Raw genomic sequence first — 12,522 nt, 5'->3', positions numbered from 1 at the left:
CGTGGACATCCGGAAAGGGGGATCCTGGTAGTCTTGCACTACTTTGGCCTCTGCTTTGGCAAGACAGGTGGTCCTGGATGGCCCAGCCAGGATCAATCGGCTAGTGGGCTTGCCTGCAAGGATAAACGGTGTTGCAATAAGTCTCTCACCCCATGGTTCGGGGTTGGGATCCTAGACCTGCTGCAGTGCCGGTATAGTGTCCAGAGTAGCCCTGACGTTCCACTCCTGAGCTCATTCTTTGCTTGCCAGGTAGTGGACATCCATGTGTGGCTCCTTGGTGGTTGGTGAGCTATGGCGCCGAATTAAAAATTCCTTAAATATGAATTCTTCATCCTCAAATGTTTCAGGGACACTAACAAAGTCCCAACCAAGTACTGATAATATAGACACATATAGCATATGGAAACAGAAGTAAGAAACAAAAGATATCAGATACTAACAAAAATGTACCAACCTTTTTAATCATTCATGAAACAGGTGAAAAACCATTGGGAAAATGTTACCCTTCTTTATCCAAAAAGGTTTAGAAGGACTGGCAGGATCTCCCAAAACTGTCAAGAAATTGCGTTCTGGTGATATCCTCATGGAAACAATGTGCAAACAACATTCCGAGAAACTACTGAGAGCAATGACAATGGGTGGAATACAAATTGCAGTAACACCTCACAGAACACTCAATTCCAGTAGAGGAGTGATATCTGAATGGAATCTCCTTGAGGTTCCTGATGAGGAGATATGTTCAGAGCTTAAAGATCAAGGAGTGACGGGTGTGAGGTGCATCCTGATATGCAGGGATAGTCGCCTGGTCTCAACCAAGAACATCATCCTTACTTTTGATACACCTAGGTCTCTGATATCTGTAAAAACAGGTATGTCCTGTTAAAATGTACATCCCCAACCTGCTGAGATGCTTTAAATGTCAAAGATATGGACATGCCCAAACTGCCTGTCGTGGTTCTACTACTTGTGCACAATGTGGTAGTAAAGAACATGAAAATAAATCTTGATGTGAAAAAAAAGCTAAATGTGTCAACCGTCAGGGAGACATACAGCATACTGTTAAAAAGTTGTTTCTTATTATTTATTTATTTTTATTTATCTATATTTATTTATCTCTTTATATTTAATTTTAATCTTAAAATTTATATCTAGGATTGTTTCCTCTTCGGATACTGGCGAATTTATATTTTGCTGTGCCAGCCAGTATCCTATAGTAGAAAAGATCCTCACTCAGGGAAACAGTACTAGATTCTTAACTTTCTTACCCAATATCTTACTTAACTGCCCTATAGATCTAGATTATTGCAGTCGTGACCTAAATCTATATTTATATTCACTCACTAAATCCTTCCCGCCAAAATCAGGTACTATCTTTATAAGTGGTAATTTGGAATCGTAATCAGGCATAACTCAGGTTCAGGAAAATATGACATGTTTATTGGAATATCTAAAACACAATACATAATTCATACACTTAATTATGTTCAATACTAAATAAACTCGAACTAAGAGATTAACACATTCGGACTAATTAAAACTTATAAGGCATGCTAAACACTGTAATTACGCATTGGGATACAAATCAAATGATAATAAGTTAAGTTAAATTCCTTCTAGCAGTAGTACTCATAAGAACAAATTATCAACCATTCTAATGTTACTGAGACTCTAAATTCTACCTTTCATATCGCATCAAGTTAATTCTATCACATATAAGTTACAAAAATCTCTCCTAAACAATTCTTCTTACTCACAAACGAGGTTAACTTTCTAAATAGTGACTGTCCACAGAGTTCCTTATTATAAAGTTCTTAATTTCATAATTGTAAACAATCTTCTTTCTTTTAATGAACATTCACACAAAATTAGAACAATAGCACCTTACCAACCTTTTTTTTTTTTCCATGTCGTTCTGCACCACGTGTTTGCCTGGATATTTCTTATCTATTTTGTCTGTCTATAAGCCAACATAGGGGTTACGCTATCTTCATTCTTTCTGCCGGAATCAGACTCAAAATCCTTGCGTTTCAGGAACAACTCGATGGGGCTTTCCAGCAACGACTTGATTCTGCTAAGACTGGAATTTTCTTCCTTCAGTTTTGCATAGAATCCAGCTTCATTTCTTTACAAACGCTCGCTGCCCGACATCACAGACTTCATCCCCCCCCTTTTACGGGAAACTGCCCGCCAACTTCCAAACCACCCAACAGGAAAACGATACAACAAGTGATCAAGAAAAAGCCACCCTTGTTCCAGGCTCAACCCTCTTTTATACTCCTATCTAGCACCCTCTTTTTTAGCCCCTTTTTGCACACTAACTTACTTATTTCACCCCTTTGGCTTATCTTTCATTTCTACGACGCTGATATACTCGGATTCATGGAATACATGGTTACGTGAATTTCCGAATAAGCTATACCCGCCAGCATTACGCTGTACGCGTGTAGCTTTAGGCCTTCCAGGAATTAATACTTAACAGCTTTATGATGACTCGCAATAGATTTTACGCAGCTTAAGTAAGGCTTAAATTTAATTCACATTATCCCTCTTTTTAAAGACATACAAAATGAAATCTTAAATTAATCACAATAGCTTAAATATAAGGTGCTTAAATAAAGAATACAAATTTTTACATAAAATGAGGAAGTTTCACTTTTAATTATAACTGATGTGCAGGCATTTCTCTATGTTTGCCATTTTTATTTGTTAGACCCTAAATGAATGATTTCTATCCAAGATTCCTTCATTTAGGATCCAACAATACTCTCGTGCATGTCAGAAATGGAAAGATGAAAAAGAAATACAAAAAATAAAAACAGAACAAAACATAACATATCAGGATGCAAAAAGAAAGCTAGCCACCATTACACCTGTTCTACAATCCTCTTATGCTGAAAAAGTAACAATTAAAAAAGTGACAACAGCAACTCAAACATGTATGTCTATTCCACCATTTGATAATTTCACCATATCTGAACTTGATGATCGTATGTGCTTCTCTGTTGAGCGCATTAATCACAAGACCTATGGTCTGACTCCAGAGACAACTTCAAAAATAGTCCCATTCAATGAAAACTCATCTGTCAAAGATAAACCACCAGACACTCGCACAGAAAAAATGGATACCTCGATACCCACTGAAAGCAAACTAAGCATACCAACTGACCCCAACACATTTGATGGTTTTGAACACTCTACCAGAGGAAGAGATGGACACTGGCCGTCCATACTTCCCTAAAACAGTGGATAAATATAAATCTGACAAAGGTAAGCCCTCAACCTTTTGAAAACCAGACAAGTCAATAAAATCAAAACAATAGGAAAATTTTTACAATGGAACTGTTGTGGGATCCACCAGAATATTGATGATATCAAGATGTTGCAGAAACACAAACCTTTATGTTTTTGTCTATAGGAAACTTACTTAAGACTCAATGAGGACCGTATCTTTAGGAATTTCACTGCTGTACGTAAGGATAGAACTGGAGATGGTCCTCCTCATGGAGGAGTAGCTATCCTAGTGGGCAGTCATACTCCTTTCCATCAGGTCCAACTTAATACTTCTCTGGAAGCGGTAGCGATTCGCTTCTCTGTGGGATTCCTTATTACAGTATGTTCAATTTATTTACCACCAAATGCTGAGTTAAATGAAATTGATCTTGATAACCTTATCTTGCAACTGCCTGAACCCATACTTTTGATGGATGACTTAAACGGTCACAATACTCTATGGGGTAGTGCCAACGCTAATAAACGAGGTCGAAGCATTGAAAAAATTCTTGATAATGATAACCTTTCCCTTCTAAATAATAAACTCAGTACTTTCTTCCATATGCCTACCCACTTATATTCTGCAATTGATCTTACAATTTGTTCCCCTTCCATTCTTCCACTGCTCATGTGGGACGTTGAAGAGAACATATATGGAAGTGATCACTTTCCTCTTCTTTGTACAATGTCTGGAACCATGTTCACCCACATGGATACCTATATGGAAAATGGACCAGGCTGACTGGAACACTTTCTCTCATCTTGCAAATTTTAATGCTGATGCCATCAGTCAAACACCTATCAATGAAGCTGTAAAATATATAACAGAATGCATTGTCCAGGCAACAACAACCTCCATCCCAAAAACATCATCTTGATTTCCAATCTATCCAAAGCCTTGGTGGAACCCAGAATGTCAGGCAGCCAAAAAAGATCAACATGGAGCATATTTCGTAGATGCCCTACCACATCAAATTTAATAACTTTCAAGCGTGTTCGAGCCAAAGTACGTTTTATAAGACATCAGAGTCAAAAACAATCATGGATCCAATTTACTACATCAATTAATCAAATGACCAGTCCAAAAATTGTATGGGATAAAATCTGGAAAATGAAAAGCAGATATAGTACACATTGTCCACCTTGACTATAATGGAAGTGTTCTTGCTGATCCCAAAGCTATTGCAGATACTTTAGGAGAAACTTTTGCTAAAATCTCAGCAACAGCTTCATATTCTCTGGAATTTTTAATACTGAAAGAGCAGCAAGAGAAATAAAGGCTTAATTTTTCTATCAACATTCTTCAGCCATATAGTCAGCCATTTGTCAAGGAGGAACTAAAAAGAGCTCTCCTATAATCTCACCCTAGTGCAGTAGGACCTGATGACATCCATTATGAAATGATAAAACATCTACCATCATCTTCTGTGGATCTTCTTCTCTTATTATACAATAGAATACTTGCAGAGGAAGAGTTTCCAAATTCTTGGCATAAGTCAATTGTCATTGCTATCCCAAAACCAGGAAAAGATCCAACACAAGCAAATAATTATTGACCCATTGCTCTGACCAGCTGTCTTTGTAAGATACTAGAGAAAATGGTTAATGCCAGACTTCTCTGGTATTTAGAAAGCAACAGTCTACTTTCCAATACACAATGTGGTTTCCATAGACATCGATCAACTTTAGACCATTTAGTTTCGGTTAGAAACTTGTATAAGAGATGCATTTCTGAAGCGAGAACATCTTGTCTTTGTTTTTTTTTGACATGAAAAAAGCTTATGACACAACCTGGAGATATGGCATATTAAAAGACCTCTATAACCTAGGTCTCAAAGGACACCTCCCTATATTTATTAAAAACTTTCTGTCCAGGGGAACTTTCCAAGTCAGAGTGGGAAGTACACTATCTCGACCATATCTTCATGAACAAGGTGTTCCCCAAGCTCTGTCTTAAGTGTAATCCTTTTTGCTATTAAAATCAACTCAATCATTGAACAGCTTCCTCCCACTGTAGACAATGCTCTGTATGTTGATGACTTCACAATTTACTGTCACTCATGTAACATGAGGGTAATTGAAAGACAACTTCAGCAAGCAATTGATCATGTCTCTCTATGGGCTCTTAATAATGGGTTTAGGTTTTCAACAGAAAAAAGTGTCTTCTGTGTACACTTCTGTCGAAAACACACTCACCACCCAGATCCTGAACTAAGAATGGGACCTACCGTTATTCCAGTAACTACAGAAACCAAGTTCTTGGGACTCATTTTTGACAGAAAACTCACATTTCTAGCACACATTCATCAACTAAAAGAAAAGTGCAAAAGAACTTTGAACCTCCTTCACACTCTATTGTCTACTGGGTGGGGTGCTGATCGAGCTTCATTGCTCCATCTTTATCGTGCACTTATATGTTCAAGCTGGATTATGGGTCCCAAGTCTATGGTTCGGTAAGATAAAGTAACCTACAATGGTTGGATTCCATCCATCATCAGGGTATACGGATAGCTACTGGTGCCTTTTGCACCTCATTCACTCCATGTCTCTATGTAGAAGCAAATGAACCAGCTCTATCACTTCGACAGAAACAGTTGTCTCTTAATTACGCCCTAAAAATAAAATCTCTCCCAGTTCACCCTACATGGAATAGTATCTTCTCTCTGCATTGGGAAGCTCAATATCACACACATCAAACTGCTATACATCCTTTTGGTATGCGTATTAAAGAAACTGTGCAAGCTGTTAGTATAAATGTTGACAACATTAGCTACACTAAACATACTAAACACTAAGCATTCCTCCATGGCAGGTTTGCACACCATCCTGCAACCTTTCATTTCGTCAGCTATAGAAATCTTATACCCCATCATCCATCTATCTGCAATTGTTTAATGCACACAGAGCAGCACACGCTGATTTCTTACCCATCTATACTGATGGTTCAAGAACTAACACCTCTGTTGGCTGTGCTGCTGTGTTTCCTGACATTATTATCTCAAATCAGATCCCACCTGACTGCAGTAATTATACAGCAGAGTTTACATGCCATTCAGCTTGCACTTGTGCATATAAAAGAAAACTGCTACCAAAAGTGTATAATTTATACAGACTCATTGAGCTCTTTATAGGCTATCTCCTCTCCTATGTATAATCCTCATGAAGTGCTACACCTGCTTCACAAAATGAAAATCCTTAATTTCGATGTTCAGTTCTGCTGGATTCCCAGCCACATCGGAATCAAAGGAAATGAAGCTGCAGATGCTGCTGCTAAATCAGCCCATACCATCTCCACATACTATTTGACATATATAGACTACAAACAACTTATAAGATCAAAGCTAATTGCTCAGTGAGAGTTAACATGACAAGAAACATCAACAAATTATATAACATTAAACCTGAAATTAAACACTGGCATTCTAGTCAACGTACAAAGAGAAGGGAGGAGGTTATCCTTTCTAGGCTCCGCATAGATCACAGTCACCTTATGCATTCTCATTTACTGATAGCTGATGACCCTCCCATATGTGAAAAATGTAACACACATCTCACTATTCATCATATTCTAGTAGATTGTCAAAAATTTACATGACAGAGGAATGAAATTTTCACCCATCTAACCAAGTCATATACACTGAGGGAAATGCTAGCAGACTCAGGCAAATTGCATGATGTTTTTAATTTTTTAGAAAGAATTAATTTGTACAAACACATTTGATCATAAATTTGTTTATATGTAAATACTTTTTTGCTTAACTTAACTTTTATACATACATATTATTCATTATGTTAAATCTGACCAATTATGTATTACCATAGGCCTTGATCTTGTATATTTGTATCACCCTGCTGTAATTTTGTTAATATGTAAATACCATAATGCTAAACTTAAATTTTATACATCAATGCTGTATAATAATTCCTTTCTGACTATTTAAGTATTAGTATAATAATGTTTGCTGTAATCTTACTAGATGTAGACACTGCTTTCCTTGACTTGTTTTGTATATACATATGTTAACCTATAGTTATCTATTTATGTACTCTGCAGTAATTTTGTTTATATGTAGATACTGCATCACTTACCATGCATTTTGTGCATGTTAAGTGATGTTTTGTGCATGTTATGCATCTTATTTACTACTTTAGTTTTCTAATAATCATGTGGTGCTGTAGGACATCTTACCTATTTGTGTACTTTCTAGTAATTCTGTTTATATGTATTCTAAATTATGTTTCTACTGCATTGCTAAATTTAATTTTCATCCATGCATATTGTATAATAATTCCTTTTTGCCTATTTTTGTACTACTATAAAGGCATCTATTATAATCTTACATATGTGTAGATACTGCATTCCTTGGCTTAGTGTTTCATATATTATGTATTAACTTATATTGTTAACTATTTTTGCACTAATGCAATAACCTCTGACCTTGTGTGTTGCTGTGCCCTCTGCAGCAGTTCTGTTTACCTAGAGATGCTACTTTGTGAACCTATTTTTCTGTAAATGCTAATGTTGTAACCTTTAGTATGGCACAGTATGACCTTTGTATTTTTTGTGCCAAATAAACTATAAACCAACCAACCAACCAACTCTCTAAACTTCAACACCCCGTCCACAATCACCCCAACTCTCTGACCTCATCAATTTCCTGCAGTTTAGTTCCATAAATGTAGTACATAGCTTGTAATTCTTCAGCCAAAAGTGTTACAGCTGACTAAACAGGCAGCCATTTACCTATGCTCAAATTACCAGTCTACGAAGGTGGTCTGAAAAGTTCTCGGCCGAACAATGAAAAAACGGATTTATAATTTCAAAATTATTTTTATTTTTCAATATAATCTCCTTTAAGACTAATACATTTATTCCAGCAATGCTCCAGTGTCATTATACAGTCCCTGTAGTGGTTCTCAGTAAGATCTGCAAAATACCCCTCTACAGCTGCAATCACCTCTTGATTGCAGGCTGTAAAAGAAGGAAGAATTTTAGTTTTGGGAAGAGTTAGAAGTCAGAGGGAGCCAAATCTGGGGAATAGGGTGGATGTTCCAATAATTCATAGCGCAGATCCCTTAATTTTCCCATTGCCAAAACACCTTTTTTGGTAGGTGCATTGTCGTGATGAAAGATGATTTTTTTATTCTGCAAACTGGGTCTTTTCTCATGAATTTTTTCATCCAGTCTATTTAAAAGATCAGAATAATATTCCTCCGTTATTGTTTTGCTCTTTTCAAGATAATTAATAAACAAAATGTCTTTAGCATCCCAAAACACCGATACCATGACCTTTCCTGCTGATGGAACCGGTGTGTAATGGTGAATCCAAATCTCATCTGTAGTAATAAATCGATGCACAAAATCAGTTTTATTCTTGTTAAAATGCTTCAAGCATTGTTCAGAGATTTTCATGCGAGTGCGTTTTTGATCTGCTGTGAGCAAGCGTGGCACTCATCTTGTGCAAAGCTTTTTCATTTGCAATTCTTTATGCAAAATATATCCAACACATTATTTTGAAATGCCTATAGTCTCAGCAATTTCATGCACTTTGACTCGCCAGTAATCCAATACCATATCGTGCACTTGATCAATGTTTTCTGGTGTTGTTACACTTTTTGTACGTTCTTCACGTAGATCATATTCAAGGCTGATAAGGCCACGTTTAAACTCGGCAACTCATTTCTTAATTGTCGAAAATGAAGGAGAAGAGATTTAACACCAACGGAAATTCAAATGAATTTCCGTTGGTGTTAAACCTTCTTTTACAAAGAATATTATAACTGCACGTTACTCAATTTTATCCATTTTAAGGGATAAAATTGAGTTTAAGGGCTACTCTAGACAACCCTTTTGTTTCAGACAGCTGTATAAAAAAAAAACTACTTGATAGAATATTTTGCAGTTTCACATAGATGCTTATGAAAGATGTACTAACTTAGTAAACAAAAATCTTGCAGATAGTGGTGCCAGCTATGGTTGAAGCTGAGAACTTTTCAGACTACCCTCGTGTGTCTAAGAATATATCCAAAATAGCTGACTTTTCTCTTTTTAATTTCTGTTATCAGGCTTGTATTTTCCCCTATCATCTCTAGTACCTCTTCATTTATCTTTTTTGTCTTTCCATGATATCCTCATAATTTTTCACAGCATCCATATTTCAAAGGTCGCCAGTTTTTTGACTCAGATTGGAGAGTGTCCATGTCACTCTCCATATAATGATGTGGAACATATGTAGCATTCGGAGATTCTTAGTCTTGTTTTCAGATTTAATTCTCTAGATGTCAGTAGATTTTTCATATTATTGAAAGTTGTCTTGCGATTTCAATCCTTCTGATTTCATCTTCTGTTCTGCCGTTATCTGTGATGAAGTGTCTGAAGTATATATATATATATATATATATATATATATTTTTTTTTTTTGGTCTTTTTATATATATATATACATAATTTAATATATATATATATATATATATATATATATATATATATATTAAATTTAATATATAATATATTTAATATATAATATATAATATTTAATATATAATATATATATATATATACATAATTTTGGTCTTTTTAAAGCCTCAGCTTCAACTTTAAAAGTTGAAGCTGAGGCCATACTGTTCACTGCAGTTGAGGGTTTCATCTATAAAAATCTTGAGGACATATTTGTTTTCAGCTAGAAGAACCATGTTATCTGCATATCTTAGGTTATTAATATTTCTGTCCCCTACAGTGATTCCTTTAAGATTACTCATTTTATTAAATATTTCTTCTCTGTATAGGTGAAAGAGAATCAGAGATAAGACACAGCCTTGTATCACACCCTTCTAAACAAGGAATTCTTCTTAGATCTCTCCATTTATTCTCAAAGATGTAGTCTGTTCCCAGTGGTCATTAAGGGTGATTTTAATTACATCAATATAGATTGAGATGATGAGATAGCAACTGTAAGTAAAGAAAATGAGGTTCTTGAGTTTTGAGGGACAACTACCTCAGGCACTACATAACATAGGGCACACAAGGATTGAGAATCTTAGATTTGATCATCTCATCAGAGGATGTTGTTATAAATGAGGTATCAAATCTCCCTCCAGTTGGTGAGAGTGACCATGAAGTGATTACATGGGTGGTTGCAAATCATGCCAGGACTTCTGTTAAGAAAATATATATGCTGAACTACAAGGCTGGTGATTATGAGAAACTAAGGAGCCAGCTTGCAGCTATAGCATGGAATGTGGAGTTGGGTGGAAGGGAGAGCGATACTGCTTGAGTGATATTCAAGAATTATCTAGTAGAAGCAATGTCCAAATGTATTCCAAAGGTCAGAAGGTTAAATAAGGTAGGTATGAAATGGATGAATGAAGAGATTAAGCAAATAATACAGAAAAAAAAAGGCATTATGGAGGAATCATTAATAAGAGGAGTGGTAATAATTCCACAAGGAATACAGAGAATAGGCAATAAGAGCGACTCATTGCCTCTTTTCCTACCCTTACCTTGACTGTTCTTGGTAAGGGTAGGAAAAGTTCAGTATGAGCAGCTGTTAGCTAATGAAGCCAAACAAATTCTAGGGTGTCCTTTCAATATGTAGCCAGCAAAAAAAAAAAAAAAAGATGATTATGCTAGGATAGTTTTGATGGGAGAAAATTGTATAAGGGCAACTTCTGCAGAGGATATAGTTGAGATATTTAATGAGCAGTTTATAAAGATCTTTCATCTTTGTGAATGTGACATCATGGCAAGTTTGAAAGTAGTGGATGATGAGGAGAGACTGGCTGTGAGTGATGAAGAGATATATGAGGAATTAAGCAAACTTGATATTAATAAGGCTATAGGACTTGATATATCACCATGTATTTTGAAGGAATGTGCCAAAGAGTTAACATATACCTTGACATATTTGTTTAATATGAGTCTTACATTGGGTCAAGCTCCAAAGAAGTGGAAGGAGGCAAAATTGTACCATTTCATAAAGGAGGTGACAGAATTCAAGTATCAAATTATAGGCCAATCTGTGTCAGGTGGTTAGCATGTTAGAGAAGCTGGTGAGAATCAGGATCCAGAATTGGGTTGGCAACAACAATGGTATTATCTTTGATGAACAGCACTGATTTGCTAAAGGGAGGTCATGTTTTAGTAATCTACTTACTTATCACAATAAGGTGACAGCAGAATTGGATGTAGGAGATGGATACGCAGTAGTATGCTTAAATTTTGCAAAGGCTTTTGATAAATTACTGCATGATAAGTTGATAGTAAAACTTGAGTGGATGGAGTTGAATGTTAGACTAGTGCATTGGATTGGAGATTGGCTGTCTGATAGATATCAACAAGTTGTGTATTGGGGGGGGGGGCAATATCCCAGAAGCAGAAAGTCACTAGTGGTGTTCCTCAGGGGTTTATTTTAGGGCCATTGCTGTTTAATCTATATGTTAATGATATTGCAGAAGATTTGAATGGGGATATACAGTTGTTTGCAGATGATGCAAAGTTGGGACGAACTATGAGGAGTAAAGCAGATGTTGTGTCCTTACAAGAAGACTTGATTAAGCTGAGGTGAATGGACACTGGAGTGGAGATACCAGTTCACTGTTTCAAACTGTAAGGTTTTAAAATTGGGAAAAGAAAGATGGGGTATAGAATTTATTCTTCATGGGGATTTATTGTTGAAGGTTGAGGAAATAAGAGATCCTGGTGTAACTGTGTTTGGCAATATGTCCTCAAATTTAGAGGACATATTGCCAAAACTGTGAGGAAAACACAATGAATTCTGGCAGTGATGTGGAGGACACTGACTTATAAAAGTAAGGAGATTCTAGTTCTCTTGTATAAAGACTTTGATTAGGCCACATATGGGCTACTGTTCTCAGATTTGGTTACCTGGTTTTCAAAAGGATGAAGAGATGTTTTAGGTCCAGTGGTGATTGACTAAGGTAGTTTCTGATCTGGCATGTTCAATAAGAAGAAAAGTTGAGACGATGCAATTTGCTAAGTTTAGAGGATAGGAAGAAGAGGGGTGATATGTTAGAGAGATGTACAAGTTGATAAGGGATTGTTATAGGATTAACATTGAAGGTTTTCATAAAATGGTGAGTGGGGGAAAACAAGAGGTCATCCCTGGAAGCTCTGTGAGGATGGTGTTAGCAAGGGAATGAGAAGCAGGTTTTTTGTATGGAGAGTTGTGAATGATTGAAATGCATTGCATGAGAGCATGGCATCTGTAGGGAATTGAATATGCTTAAGGCATG

The 12,522-nt window shown here is 36.2% G+C and overlaps 1 protein-coding gene across 5 annotated transcripts in view; it reads left to right on the top strand.

Moving 5' to 3' along the window:
* The window catches only part of LOC150105270 (inositol hexakisphosphate kinase 3-like), a 250,209-nt gene that overhangs the window by 177,085 nt on the left and 60,602 nt on the right, over positions 1-12,522 (top strand). The gene's annotated exons all lie outside the window — the stretch shown is intronic.

Source organism: Typopeltis vanoorti, chromosome 6 (assembly GCF_054136105.1).
Source record: "Typopeltis vanoorti isolate ZY-2024b chromosome 6, IOZ_Tvanoo_1.0, whole genome shotgun sequence".
In the NCBI taxonomy this organism is placed as follows: Eukaryota; Metazoa; Arthropoda; class Arachnida; order Uropygi; family Thelyphonidae; genus Typopeltis; species Typopeltis vanoorti.
Note: the sequence above shows the minus strand (reverse complement) of the source record. Positions and strands in the feature narration are given on the sequence as shown.